Source organism: Antechinus flavipes, chromosome 3 (assembly GCF_016432865.1).
Source record: "Antechinus flavipes isolate AdamAnt ecotype Samford, QLD, Australia chromosome 3, AdamAnt_v2, whole genome shotgun sequence".
NCBI classification, from domain to species: Eukaryota; Metazoa; Chordata; class Mammalia; order Dasyuromorphia; family Dasyuridae; genus Antechinus; species Antechinus flavipes.
In genome coordinates this window covers 244,632,077-244,647,544 of record NC_067400.1, presented here as the reverse complement: position 1 = coordinate 244,647,544, position 15,468 = coordinate 244,632,077, and the positions used below count along the sequence as shown (strand labels likewise).

The 15,468-nt window shown below is 36.7% G+C and overlaps 1 protein-coding gene across 3 annotated transcripts in view; it reads right to left on the bottom strand.

Moving 5' to 3' along the window:
* Positions 1–15,468, bottom strand: part of CBS (cystathionine beta-synthase) — a 254,157-nt gene that overhangs the window by 33,698 nt on the left and 204,991 nt on the right. The window contains exon 1 of one of the 3 annotated variants that reach the window (XM_051984796.1): positions 9,277–9,427. The exons of 1 other annotated variant lie outside the window; for it this stretch is intronic. The gene's annotated coding sequence lies outside the window, so the exon portion shown is untranslated. Of the gene's footprint in view, positions 1–9,276; positions 9,428–15,468 lie in introns of those variants that run through there. One more of the 3 variants, XM_051984798.1, reaches the window with a different exon arrangement.

Here is a 15,468-nt window from a genome sequence, read left to right as displayed (position 1 = left end):
AGGGAAGGGAAAAGTTGGAACAGAAGTGAGTGCAAGGGATAATGTTGTAAAAAAAATTACCCATGCATATGTACTGTCAATAAAAAATTATTTTTTTAATTCAATAATCTCTTAAATCTCTCACATTTGAAATAAAAAATGCAACAAAAGACAAAAAAAAAAGAAAGATGTGTTTTGTGGCGAGCACTGGTACTGAGAAATACAGCAGATGGGCACTAACAACTCTTTACTGAAAAATCACTTAGCTGGCATCTTGAGGTAATACCACTTGGTGGTCAAATTATGGACTATACTCCCTTGCTAGTTAATTCACAACCTGCTTTTTCTGTAGGCTTATAAAAAATGAGGATGAATCATTTGTGGCATGCCTTCTGTCAATGGAGTCAAACTCAAATTGAAATAAATTTAGAAAACCACAAATTAACATAATCTATACCACATTACCTTTATTTATTTTGTTAAATATTTCTCGGTTACATTTTAATCTTGTTTCCCCAGCCAGTATATCTTGTCATCAGAGATACTCACAAATACATGCCAGCCTGCATCATTGTTACCCACATAAGGAAAATAAAGCCTAGAAAGAGAAACTAACTCATTTAAGATTACACAGCTGATCAGCTTCTGAAACTATGAATCAGATAATAACTAAAAGAAAGGCATATGAACTGAATGCAGAGAGATAAAGTCTGTATGCTATTAGATGGCATGTTGTAGAACAAAAGGGGAAAATGGAGTGTAAGACACTTCCCTCTTCTGGGTTTTGTGGGATGTGTAGAGAAATAAATGTGAATAATAATATATTTATGTTATGCTTTAAGGTTTGCAAAGTACTTTGATCACAAGAACAGAAAAGTAAGTAATGCAAATATTATTCTCTATAGATGGGGAAACTGAGGCTTTAACAAGTTAAATAACTTGTCTTTGGTCCCCTAATCAGCAAATAAAATGCTGCCTTGGAAAGATGATCGAGATACAATCAATAATCAACAAACAAGCATTTATTTAGCACCTAATATGTTGCATAGTGTTAAGAATTAAAGACATAAAAATCACTACCTTCCAATAACTTATTAGGGGAACGACAATTAAATACAAGCTATATTTGAAATGTGTATAAAGCCAATGGGGAAAGAGAACATCTGCAAAAGCCTGAAATAGGAAGATGCATTTTTGAGTTCAGTTTTAAGAAAATTAAGGATCCTAAAAACTGGAGATAGGAAAGCATACACTCCAGATATGAGAGGAAGCTTGCACAAAAGCATTTCAATGGGAAATGGAATATTAAGTACAGGGAAGAACTAGGTACATAGTGGTCATGTCCAAAAAATGTCTCTTTTTGTACTTTGAATCTATCATATCTATTAGGCGGTGGGTGACAGACTTCATCATAGTTCCTTTGCAAATATGTAGATAATTGGTTGGATCAGAGTTCTTAAATCTTTCAAAGTTGTTGTTTTGAGTTTTTTTCTTGTTTTGTTTTTATAATATTTTTGTCCTTCAAGAGTCTCACAATTGTGTCCTTTCAAATCTCTCTATATATAGCAAGTTCAATCTTTCCTATCTTTGCTCACTTTAATTTCATTTCTTTATCTATTACACACACAACCAAGTCTATGATATGATTTCACTTGTTGCTGATTGAGAAGAGCTTATTATAAGGACTTGTATGACTCTTTGACATTGTTCTTCTTTGTTGTCCTTCTACTTACATCCTTAAATACCTTCAGGATGACTTTGCCTAGTTGAATTTCTTGCAAAACTTTCTTTAAACTGATTTTACCCTTCACTGCTTCTCTGTACTTTATGAGATCATGATGCTCACAATTGTCCATCATCCTTCTTCCTAAGATTTTACAAATGAGTTTATATTTAACAGAGTGTTGCCCTTAGTAAACATTTCTTACCATATGGCAAGCCAAAGATCTACTGATTAAAGCACTTTCTGTGATCTTTTGGTATTCTTGTTGGGGCACTTAATTTGTATTGGTTAAACTCCTGTATAAAATTATTACATATTAAGTTTTTTTGTTTATTTTGTTTCAATGATGTGCCATATCTTTTCCCATTATTATTATTTCTTTTTATTAATTTTGATGTTAGCTTCAATAAGTTAATGGAACTGAAAACTACCACATCAAAAAGCTTTTTCCTGTCTGTTAAAATAGTATCTATTTCATTTATTGTGGTGTAATTTGGTGCTCAACATATCTAACAACCAGCTCTTTCCTCAAAGATATTGTGATTTAAAGATGCAAAGGTTTTTTTTTCAAATCTTAGATTTCTCTCATACTTTCTTTCTGAACTATCTAGCTTTATATTATTTCTCCCTCTCTCACCATTTCCCACATTTGCAATGAAGTTAAGAAGTATCAGAGTGTATGTTGGTTAAATTTGGAGGTTTTTATTAAGTTCTTTGTAGAATTTCTCTACTTCATCCTTATCAACTGATCTTGGTTAATAAGCTACATTTTTTTTTGGTTTGGTTTGGTTGCTATTGTTGTTTTAAATTCTTATTAATACTAATGCAATATACAATTATCAAATATTCATGAAATAACATTTCTTATTGCCCATGGATTTATGATAAGACCCACTCCACCCACCTACTCCTTTGTCTTTCCAAGGAATACCAGGTAGCCACCTTTCCATTTAAGGGCAATTTCTTCTAGTTTCTGTGATAGAATGTTAAGACTGATAATAAATGATTCAGTTCCTTCAACAATATGTTTATCTGTTGCCTCATTGAACAAGAATCTCACTTTTACAATATCAACAATCAAATTCAAATTTATGAACAATCTAAAAATTGTAGTATTTTTAGCACCTGTTGTTTCCCTTCTGCCAAGATCACTGAAAAAACAAAAGAGGACTATACAAAACCAAGAGCCATTATATTTATTATTATTATTTATATCATTTAATATGTATAATACATATTTATAATGTATTTATAATTTTTGTATATTTTTTACTTGTTCCATAGGTTGATTGCCATGGCCAAAAAATATTGTCACTAAAAGGCCAGCCTACTATATTGGTCCTCAGAAGACAGCCTCTTGTGTAGTCAAACTTGGAGCATAATAGAACCCAACAGAGTTTATGCTTTCTCTTTGGAGAATGCAAGGTCATCTCTATATCAAAATAAAGCATCAGAGTAGTGCTTTGTGAAGGCACATAGTAGAATCTTAGTAAACATTTGTCAATCAATTGACCATCCTTTTCTTGTGGATATCTTTCATGCTGGGGTTTTTGGAACACTGATTTATTGTGCTTCTTTTCAACCTATAGAAAAGATTATGCTCAGGATCCCTAGTCTGCTTAGTTGTTATCAGCTGGTCTCTCTTTATGTAAGTGACCCTTAAGTCTCCCATTTATATTTCTAGTCTCTTCTTTCTCCTGCTATCTCATGTCTTGCATTTCCAACTGCTTTCTGGATACCTCTACTTGGATGTCGGAGAGGGCTCACAAATATAACTTGTTCCAAAAATTATTCATTTTCTGCTTCCTCTATAACTTTCCCATTTCTATTGTAATGCAGAGATTAGAGAGCAACTTAATAGTTTATTAAAATGGAGAGATTTACTGGGACCAAATGATCCATGTTTGGTCCCAGGGCTGAACGAGACTATCATCTCAAAGAATCCAGCCCTGAATATCAGACAGCAAGATCCTTTTATAGAATAACAAGAGCAATAACATAATAGAGGAGATACCTGGATGGGGATAACCTAATGGGGGGAGGCATGTAGGATAACATAATGGAGGGAGGTACTGGAGAGGTTACTGATATTCTAATGATGTCTAAAATGGATAGACCTTTATTTTGTCAAACATTAAGAAGGAATGATTATAGCCTAAAGATATAAAACCTTTATCTCATCAAACATTAAGAGGGAAAGGTTATAACCTGAGGCAGGGTAACTAAATAGGACAATTAGAGAAACTGAGTCAGGACATTAAAAGGGAACTGTGGCACAACACTATCAAGTTCCCATCAGCCTTATGTTCATTCCAGTTCACAATTTCAGAATTATTCTTGACTTTTTAGACCATCACTTCCCATATTTAAATAATTTGTCAAGTATTGATAATTTTACCTCTTCAATATCTCCTAATCCATAGCCTTTTCTCTAATGAGATCATGATCACAACTAGTGTAGGCTTTTATCACCGCTTTCCTGGCAATAGCCTTCCAGATAGCCTTTTTGCCACCAGTTCTTTCCTTCTTTAATAATTCTCCACATATTTGCCAAATTTATATTCCCAATATAAGTGATCAAGTCATTCCCCAGCTAAAGAAACTTCTTTGACTCCTTTTTAGGATAAAATACAAACTCTTCTATTTGATACTTAAAGTTCCTCACAATCCAGGGTATTTTTTTTAATAACTTTTTATTGATAGAACCCATGCCAGGGTAATTTTTTACAGCATTATCCCTTTCATTCTCTTCTGTTCCGATTTTTCCCCTCCCTCCCTCCACCCCCTCCCCGAGATGGCAAGCAGTCCTTTACATGTTGAATAGGTTACAGTATATCCTAGATACAATATATGTGTGCAGAACCGAACAGTTTTCTTGTTGCACAGGGAGAGTTGAATTCAGAAGGTATAAATAACAGGGTATTTTTCTAAGCTCACTACACATTACTCTCTTGCACCACTCGAGGCTTCAGACAGACTGGCTTCCTTACTGATGGTCATATGTAATATTCCACCTCTCTCCTCTGTGACTTTGTACAGGCTAGACCTGTACCATGCAAATGAGAACACTCTCTTCTGATTCACCTGCCTCTTAGAAACACTTACCTCTTTCAAGACTCACTTCAAGTTCAAGATGCCCTTCCCTGACTCTTTCAGTTGTTAGTGTTCTCTCCTCATCACTATATACTTATTTTATATCATTTTTTTTGTATTTACTTATCTGTGTACATGTTTTTATTTGTGTTCATAGCATCTGGCACAATGCTTTTCATATTGTAAGAACTAAATTAAGGCTTCTTGATTGACGGATGGAGAGACTATATCGTGGGGAGAAAAATAAAGCCTGTATGAGGGAGGTAGCATCTAAGCTGAACCCTGATAGATGGTTAAGATTTCAACAGAGAAGGGGTGTGAAAGTAATGGAGGGAGTTAAGAGGGGAGGTGGGAAGATCCTGCAAAAAATAAAGTGAAAATGAAAGAATCCCCAATTTCAAGGAGCTTACAATTTACAGGGAAAACAAAATGTATAAATTGTAATCATGTTTCAAAAGCCTCTTTTATGGAGACTAACTGATTTATTTCTAAGAATAGGCAAACGAGGAGTTTCATTATAACTATCCTTCTATGAGATACTTCTCCCTATGGAGGCAGGGAGAGTGTGGAAGTTTAAATTTGATCTATAAAAATCTATGAGATAAACTATGGAGAAGTGAGAAATTAGTTGAGAAACTTCAATCATTTAACAATTGCCAAAAGCAATTTTATGAAGAAACAGTATAAAGAAAAAAATTCGAAAAGTGAGTCTGGACAACTTAAAAATGAGGATTTAAAAGAGAAGTTAAAGTTACTATTTTCCTGCCAAATTTGGAGAAAGTCAGTGAGAACATGGAGGAAAATGGATATATAAGTAATAATATTATTTATTTTAAAAAATTCACTTTTATCTTGAGAAGAAAGTGAAGAAAATTTTTGTGAAGAGTTTTCATTTCTTAAGTGACCTAAGTTGTGCACCTTCAGCCGAGGAGGAAGAGAAGTAATTTACAATTAATAAGTGAAAGTTTGAGGTGATTTGGACTGTGGCTTTTAAGCCAAAATATTGTAAAGCATTATTCTTGTTTTGTTATTTATGTCATTGTTAACAACTTGTATATTTAATAATCTTAGTGTTTATTTTATTTCTAGTTACACAAAGTTACCCTGATCCTACAAAATGAATTATCTTTTCCCCAATCCTTAAACATATAAAACTACCCAAGCAAACAGATGTATCAAGTATTTTGGGGGGAGGAAAAATAGAAAGTTGTAGGTTCCTAATCAGCCCTTAATCACCTAAGATAAAAAATGGGCAAAAATTCCTAGTTGGGGAGTAGGTTTTAAAAGGAAAGAAAACCAAACCACCTAATGTCATCATTCTTAAACACAGTTCTTAATTGAAGCTGAGTTACACAAAATCCAGAAGCAAATATAGAAAGATGGGGTTTGATAAACCTAAGGACTCTAGTTATCAGGGTAAGGACTTTCTGCTCAACAAAAACTGAGAAAATTGTAAAACAGTCTAATAGAAATTGGGTTTGGACCAGTATCTTGAAAGTATGTAGCAGGACATTTTATTAAAGCAAATGGAAACAAAATGGATGCCAATTAATTGGGAATAGCTTAACAATTATGGTATAGAAAAGCAATGGAATATTATTGTGTCTCAAGAAATACCCAAAGGGATGGATTGAGAGGAACCTGGAAAGTCTTGCAAGAATAAAGTTATAGTGAAATGAGGCGCAAAACGAACAATTTAAATAAACACTGTAAGGAAAATAACTCTGAAAAACCTAAAAATTCTTTTTTTTTTCCCCTGAGGCAACTGGAATTAAGTGACTTGCCCAGGATCACACAGCTAGGAAGTGTTAAGTGTCTGAGAACAGATTTGAACTCAGGTTGTCCTGACTCCAGGACTGGTGCTCTATCCACTATGCTATCTAGGTTGCCCCAAAATTCTAACAATGCAATGACCAATAATGACTTCAAGATAAATTAAGCTTCTCATGTTATGCCACAGTTTTCTTTAACTGTCCTGACTCAGTTTCCCTGTCTCAGTTACCTTAACTGTTCTGTCTCTGACCCAGTAAAACTAAGGATTGTTCGCTCTCGGGTTATAAATTAGCAAGATAAAAGAGTAGCTCTCCTGACTCTTTTATGGATTTACAATATTCCTTTAGAATATTCCAAGACCAACCCATGATATCTTTACTTCTTTGTCTCTGGAATTTTTAGGTTTTATGGCTTCCCCTCCCTGATAAAAAAAAAACCTTCCCTCCCTTTCTCTTCTTTGTCTCCAAAAATGTATTTAAGAAGTTGTTGTTCCTTCATTCATGGCTGGAGAATGGCATCTGGCAGCTGTATGCTGGACGCTGGATTCTTTGGGTCCTCCAGCCCTGGGACCAATATGGATTCCTTGGTCCCAGTATACTTATCTCTGTCTGACTGGATAATCTGAGACGAGAGTCCTGTCCAGTCAATCTTACTCTCCCATTAATAAAATATTAAAAACTCTCTAATCTCTCTCCTGCCTCAGTTTCTCCGGCATTACACTCATTGATGCAAAAAGAAACATTTTCCAGTGAAAGAAAAAGAAAGGAAGGAAGGAAAGAAAAGAGAAGAAGAAAGAAGAGAGGGAGGCAAAGAAGGAAGGAGGGGAGGAAGGAAAGAAGGAAGCAAACAAGAAAGAAATATGGGAGGGAGGCGGAGAAGGAAGGGAAAAAGAAAGAAAGAAAGGAAGGGAGAAAGAAGGAAGGAAGGGAGAAAGAGAGAGAGAGAGGGAAAATGGGAGGGAGGCAGAGAAGGAGGGAAGGAAGGAGGAAAGGAAGAAAAAAGAGAAAGCAAGAAAGAAAGAAGGGAGGGAGGAAGAAAAGGAGAGAGGGAAAGAAGGAAGGAAGGAAGGAAGGAAGGAAGGGAAACATTTGAAAATAAAAGAACAAAAGGAAGTTCAGAAAAAGAAAGCCAAACAAAACCATTTTCTTGGCCACTTCCAGAGGAATACAAGTCACCAGGTCTTAATTTTTCACTTTTAAGTAACAAGCTTCTGAATATTTCTTTTTACTTGAAGAAACAAACAAAATAAAACAAAATAAAAAAACATTTCATTCTTCGCTTCTTTCAAAATCCTCCAAAATATCATCTTCCAAATGAATTCCTTCCAAAAATATCATCTGCATTATAAAGAATGAGTGACACCAACTGGCTATTACGTTCCCAGGGGGAAAGAAAATCCGTCTTTCCTGCCCAACTAATACTTTTCTTCAGACAAAACAAAACGGCTCCTCAGCAAGTGGGAACTTTGGCTACAGTTCTGCCCAAATCCAAAAGAAGCTTTCAGGTACTACCAGACTACTTCTTAAAACTTTCCCAAGAAGGAACATCACAGCATGTAGGAGATGGTGACCCTTTCCAACCACGTGCAACCGAAAATAAAATATTTACTCCATTCGTCGGCCAAAACCATCAAAAAATGAATACTTCACACCAAAATACATTTTCAAACTAATCGCAATTTAAAAAGAAAGTACCGGTGTTATTATGTTCCCAAAATTTCCAAAGTTAACGTTAGAGGCTCATTTTCTTATCCCAGACTATCTTTAGATAACAAGTCAAGCGAGGATAAATATGCAAATCTGTAGCCTAATTACAAAGTCCCCTGAGGTTTCTCTAGGGAATTCCAAATGAAATTTGTAATTCTCTTTCAAAACAGTTAACTTTGCCCTCCCGGAAAGAGGGAGGGTGTGACTTAGACATCAGCTCGGAGATCAAGTGGATGGGATGGAGGTGGGGAGGTGCTCCCATCCTTGGGAAGCAAGATAGGCGATTAGCAATCACAAGAAATCCTAATTCAGAGTCATTAGGTTTTTTTTTTTTTTTTTTTAGAAAGGTAGAAATAGTAAATGAATTTTATTTCAGGTCATGATGCAATAAAAATTACATACAATAAAAGGCCAAGGGAAATAAACCAAAAATTAATTGGAAATTAAATAATCTAATCCTACAGAATGAATGGGTGAAACAACAAATCATAGACATAATCAACAGTTTCATCCAAAAGAATGACAAGAATGAGACAACATACCAAAATTTGTGGGATGCAGCCAAAATGGTTGGTAGGGGAAATTTGAGTCATTAGGTTAAAGAAATTGAAATTCCAAGTAGGGAGAGTGGCGCGCTGGGGAGTGGGAGCACTCAAAACCAATTGTTTTTCAAAAACCGCCAGCATCCTGGTCGGAACTTGTCTAGACGTACAGAATACAAGGCCAAGTAGCAAAAATTTAATTTAAAGGGGGTGGGGGAGAGCACAAGTCCCCTCGCGGGGGTACCATGCTTCCACTTACCTTCTGCAAAGAACTGCGTCTACCGAGGTTCGGATGATGCAATATTGGGCGACATTAAATTTCCTGGACTACCTACTGGCCTTGGGCCACCTTTTCAATTACCTGTGCTTGCATCTCTGAGCAGGAAAGTCCCGAGACGCCTCTCAAAATCAAAAAGGAGGGGGAAGGTGAGAAATGCCTAATAGCAGCAGCTATACTTACTTGAGTTTAAGTTCAACCAAAATTTTCGGTGGGGGCAAAATGTTCCCCGGAAATCACCTGCAAAAAAGAAGAGAGAGTAATTCTAGAGCTGCAGCTACACGTTAGGCTTCAATCCCGACTCTCACAAATCAGATGAAAAAGAGGGTATCAGATCCAAACTCCTCCCACGAGCAGTCGTCCCAGTAGGGCAATCACAGAAAGCCTATTTGCTGGTAACTGGGGGCGTAGAGGGGCGTAATCAGCCAATCACGATTTGGAGAGTAACCTGGTTTCCAGCACCCAAAGTTTCGGCCTCCGTAATTCCTGCAATATTTGCGAATTGGCGTGTGGCCGCCTTCCTCTTTCTGCTCAGTTCCTAAAGACTGGGAATGGTAACATGTGCTCTTCTGAGGTGCTTGTCCATTTCCGCGGTATTCCCTCCCCCATCTTCCCCTTCCTTCTCACTGGCCAGAGCTGTGAAAGATCCGAAAGCATGAAGTAATTTATAAGCATGAATTTCTTCACTAGATTGCTAGTTGTGGGCTTTACAGGTGGCCTTAGCTTTCAATGAACAGTGTCCCAAGAAGAGAGCTAAATGCCCTCCTCTGACCCTTTGTGATGAGCCAGCCAAAGTCCCTTTTACTAATGAATTATTTTTTGTCTCATTCTGATTCTTCGCAAAATCAGGTGCTGCCAAAGAGATACTTGGAGGACTGTGGCACATCCCTCCATGGAAGCACAAAACTATGAGGTAAGAAATGAAGATAGAGTGAATCCCCGTTAAATCGAAATGAGCAGAAACTGAGAATAGGAGTGTCACCCTTTCTAGGCTTCATTTGTGAAGGAAAGAGGAGCAACAGGGCTTCTGTTGTAAGTAAGAACCCATGGCATTCATGATTCATAGTGGAAAGAACTCTAGATCAAAAGTTGAAGGAATTAATTTTCAATTTCTGCTCTACCTTGTCCAAAATCACCTTGTGTGACTTTGGATAAGCTATTTCTCCGGTTTGGGTGCCGTTTCCGAATTTGTAAGATGAAGGATTTGAAAAAAGATCACTAACCACGAAATTCCCTTTTAGCTCTAAAGTCTTTAAAGCTATCTGGATAACTGATTTGGTTCTCGTTTGCTTTCTGGATATGACTGACACTGAGCTTAGTGACCCCAGCAACAAAATAAACATTATGTTCTTGGTGTACTTTGCTTTGTACTTGGTGTCCTTAACTAAATTCAAATTAGTTACTGGATTTGTACAGTCAATTGTGAAGACAAAGAGAGAAAATCTGTTATTATCTATATTTATGATATGTTATTATCTATGATAATTGAAGTCAACCTAGCCAAGTAGTATTTCCCTCAATACCCTTGTTGAGAGGGATTATTTTACAAGGAATCTAAAGATGAAGAACATACCAAAGTCATAGAAAAAAATCTTACACCTACATATCCCTGAAAAAGAGACTTAAAGAACCATAAACAGCAGTGACTTGTAAATCTTTTCCTTATACAAAGTCTTAATGAGATTCAGCTACACAGGTTGTTGTTATTTGAAGTTCATTTTCAGAGAGGAGCATTATCACCCAGATGATGAAGTAGGGCTTTTGCAATCAATATCCTTTATCATTTGGTAAATGACTGACAAATAAAAACAGAAATAATAACAGCTACCATTTATATAGTGCTTACTATGTGTTAGGCACTATGCTAAGTACTTTACAATTATTGTCTCATTTATTTCTTACAACAATCCTGAGAGGCAGGTGCTATTATTAATTCCATTTTATAGATGATGAAACTAAGGCAAATAGAGAGTAAGTGATTTGTCCAGCTAATAAGTGTTTGAGGCTGAATTTGAACTCAGGTCTTTCTAATTGCAGGTCCATTGCTCTGAATATTCACTGACCACCTAGCTATAAATATTTGTGTACAGCACATGTTAAAAACTTAAAAAAAATTATTTTCAAAATACATACAAAGATAGTTTTCAACATCCTCCCTTGTGAAACCTTGTGTCCCAAATTTTTCTCCCTCTCTTCCTCCTACTCCCCTCCCCTAGGCAGCAAGTAATCCAGTATAGGTTAAACATGTGCAATTTTTCTAAGCATATTTCCACATTTATCATATTGCACAAGAAAAATCAGATCAAGAAGGGAAAAAATGAGAAAGAAAAAAAGGAACCAAACAACAACAAAAAAAGTGAAAATACTGTTTGCTGTTGATCAGAGAATTGTAAATTAAGACAACTCTGAGGTACCCATTACACACCTCTCAGATTGGCTAAAATGACAAGTAAAGATAATGACGAATGTTGGAGGGGATGTGGGAAAAATGGGACACTGTTGCATTGTTGGTGGAGTTGTGAATACTATGTTCAGTCCCCATAGTCCTCTTTCTGGATGCAGATGGCTTATAAGCCTATCTTTAGTTAAAGTTCGTTTTACTTAGAACTAATCCCTTCCTTAATCCACTATATCTCACTAAATTCTCCCTTGCCCTTCCCAGTTGTGTGTGTGTGTGTGTCTTTCCTTTCTTTGACCAGGTCAGATTAGAGTGAGGTTCAAGTGTGAGTTGCTCCTCCTACCCTTTCTCCATTGTTCATGTAAACATGTCTACACTGGCTGTGTGAGATAATTTTCTCCACTGGCACACTAACACAACGTTGGTGGAACTGTGAAGGGATCCAGCAATTCTGGAGAGCAATTTGGAACTATGCTTAAAAAGTTATCAAACTGCACATTACCCTTTGATCCCAGCAATGCTTCTACTGGGCTTATATCCCAAAGAGATACTAAAGAAGGGAAAGGGACCTGTATGTGCCAAAATGTTTGTGGCAGCCCTATTTGTAGTGGCTAGAAGCTGGAAAATGAATGGATGCCCATCAATGGGAGAATGGCTGAATAAGTTATGGTATATAAATGTTATGGAATATTATTGTTGTATAAGAAATGACTGGCAGGATGATTTCAGAAAGGCCTGGAGAGACTGATGCTGAGTGAAGTGAGCAGAACCGGGAGATCATTGTACATGGCAAGAGCAAGATTATACGATGATCAATTTTGATAAGACATGGCTCTTTTCAACAATGAGATGATTCAGGCCAGTTAGATCACATCACATCAGTTTGTGATGAAGAGAGCCATCTACACCCAGAGAGAGGAACTGAAAGTTCCTGATCTAGGTTTGGATCTGAATACAAGATTGCTGCTGGTTTCACCCACTATCAGCTAGCTGGAAGCCCAGATGTTTCGGTGACAGAACTTTAGATTTCCCTTTAGTCTGCGATTCCTGCCTTGATTTTTCCTCAGTGGGCTTTAGACAAGACTAGAAGCAGGAGCCGAGGCCCTATTCTGCTCCTGGGATTCTGCTCTAGACTGCTACTGCTTGCTCCTGAATTTCCTTCTTCATTTTTTACATTTACATTGTACATTTAGTAGTTTTGTTCTGGACAATGGGGTGTTGGGATGGGGTGGGGAGAGGATTGTAAACCAATGGAAAACCAGACTTGCCCCTGCCCACCTCTATCTCTAACATGCATGATACCTTCCTGCCTCCAAGCTCCTTGCTAGATGGTGCCAGTTAAGCTCCTTAGAGCCAGAAAATGTCTAGTTTCCCATTTGACCATTGAATGACTGTGGAATGTAATCTGTGACCAAACCCCATTTCTCTTCCTTTTTTCATGAGGGGTGAGGTTAGGAAATAGAAGCATCAGAACTGTCTTCTTCCCTTACCTCAAAAGGATGTAGGGACAGAAGGTTGGGGGTTGGAGATTTGAGCACAAACCCTCCCAGCTAACTCCTCCTCTTCCTCCAGTGCTTCTAGTACCTCTGTGATTCATTCTAAAGGTGACTTGCCTCTTCACCCTGTGTCGTCTTCATTCTGATCTTCTAGTTTAACTCAGACCTGTCTCATGCCTAATCATTTGATTCACTTTCCTCAGGGGCTCCTTGTATTGAGACTGCCCAAGAGACCCTTGCTTCTCTATATTTGTCACAAAAAAGTGTTAGGGAGCAGATCTATATATTGAGTTCTAACACTCCAAGCAAGGAACTTGGAGGGAAGAGAGGAGTTCCTGGTCTCTGGGTCATACATGTATTGTGAGTTGAGAGAGGGCATGAGATTGTACTAGTCAAATCAGTTTTCATGAAGGCCACAATTTTTCTTATCATTGTAACTATAAAATAACTGTGATTATATCTTTGCTATATTCCAATCTTTTTGGAAAAGGCTGTAGTATTTATTAGATAATATAGACTCTTGATTTTGAGAGATGTTCACCATATTAAAGAAACATCCATTTTCCTTTTTTTAAAATTTTGAATAAATGGTTGTTGTGTTTGGTCAATGCCAAATTTTCACTTATGACATAAATCATTAGTTTATTATGTTTACATAGTTTTTCTAATTCTAACATTAAACCAGCACTACATCTCATGCTTATAGTGTTCCTACATGGATCTCTGGCAATTGCAGTACAGGAAAACAATGTGGGGTCCTAGAAATTGCACACAATAAAGGCTAGAGTAGGAGTGGGGAACCAGAATTTTCTGGATATCTGTAACATCACTTGCAGGCCATACAAAACTATCAACTTACAGAACTCAAAGCACTGGGAGGTTGTTATACCGAGCTTTTAGCTCATCATTGCTTGTTGTTGCCTTAGCAAATGACTTTGTGGGTCTTATAGGGTCCCTGAGTCACAGTTCCCTTTTCCTGCTCTAAAGACCAGGTTGGGAGGGGCCGAGAGGCTAACAAGCACCTGTTGGTTTGGAATGGAAAATCCTAAAAAGAATGTAGCTACAGCTCCTTTCATAAGTGGAAATATTTGTACATCTTGATGGGGAGGACGGGGTAAGAGAATTTGAACATTTGCCCCAGGATTTTTATAAGTTATAGTACCTGGGTATATTGGAATATGTACTACACCTGGGATTCCATTTATAAAGTGAGACAATTTGCTTTACCTTCTCCATAACTTAGTCTTGAGTTATATAGAACAGTCTCTGAAACTTGTCCAAATAGTCAGTACTCACACTTGAACCTAGATGTTTTCTAGCTTCAAGATTTGCTGTCTATTCATTATGCTCCTTTTGTATAGAGTAAACCTCCTTTGTATGAAAAAGAAAAAAGTCCTGTTAAACACAGGTCTGCACAATGATGTGCTTTATCATGAGAATTATGAAACATAAGCATCACTAAGGTACTCAGGGTCATTTTGCCTATCTGCTGGTGAAGTTGGAACATTTTTGAAATGGATAGATAAAAAGGTAGGGTTATGCTAGGTATATCAAAACAACTATCAGTAGTCCCTTTGAGGCTATATTTCAACGGAGCAGGACTAGTAGAACTGTAGATGCACTATAAATTCTGAGATATAATCTAAACTGTGTTGTGGGTTAGTGATAGTCTGAGTTTCTTCCATGTATCGAGGATTTCCATAGTGCACAGATCAAAGACTATTTAACTTCATTTCTTTCTAAAGCAAAAAAAAAAAAAAAAAATTGCTTAGATGATGTAGGTTACCCTATCCCTAACACATTGCCTGCATATTCTTTAAACCCTCAATGCTTGTGAAGTATAAGACTTATAAAATGCAGAGCAGGAGCTGATTTCACTGGAAAGTTGTGTCAAGTCACCAAAAATGTCTAATGGATTGGAACTATCTTAATGGATTTTGGTTTAACTGCAGAAAAAGATTAGGTCCTTAGTGGCCAGCAGGTGTAGAGAAATGGATGGTAGTATTCTTACAAATTGCTTTTATCTAATAGCTAAAATTTTTAGTAAATAGTTATAAAAATGCTAATTCAGAACAAGTAGATTGGTAAAATTTGGGTAGTAGTATCATATTATTTCAGTTTTTTGGTTCTTTACTATGTAAATTCAGATTACCATAGCCCCTTTAAGCCCTGGTACAGTCACCCCAATATATTTGGTGAATGTTTCAGTAAATTGTTTTACAGTAAATGTCACTCAGGGTGCCATAGATTGCTAACTTGGCCCAGGCTGAAGGCTAAATGGCATTTCAGAAATGTCCTGAGATTTGTACAAACTTTAAACTACAGTAATACAAGAGTTGTTTTTAATAGGAAAGATTCCAGGTTTAGTAACAATTGTTATTCTCTGATATTTCATATTAAGGGAGTGTATTTTTCTTACTGAGGTAACTAAGGACATAGAATTGAACCATTTTTAAAAAACTAAATTATCTGTAACTACCA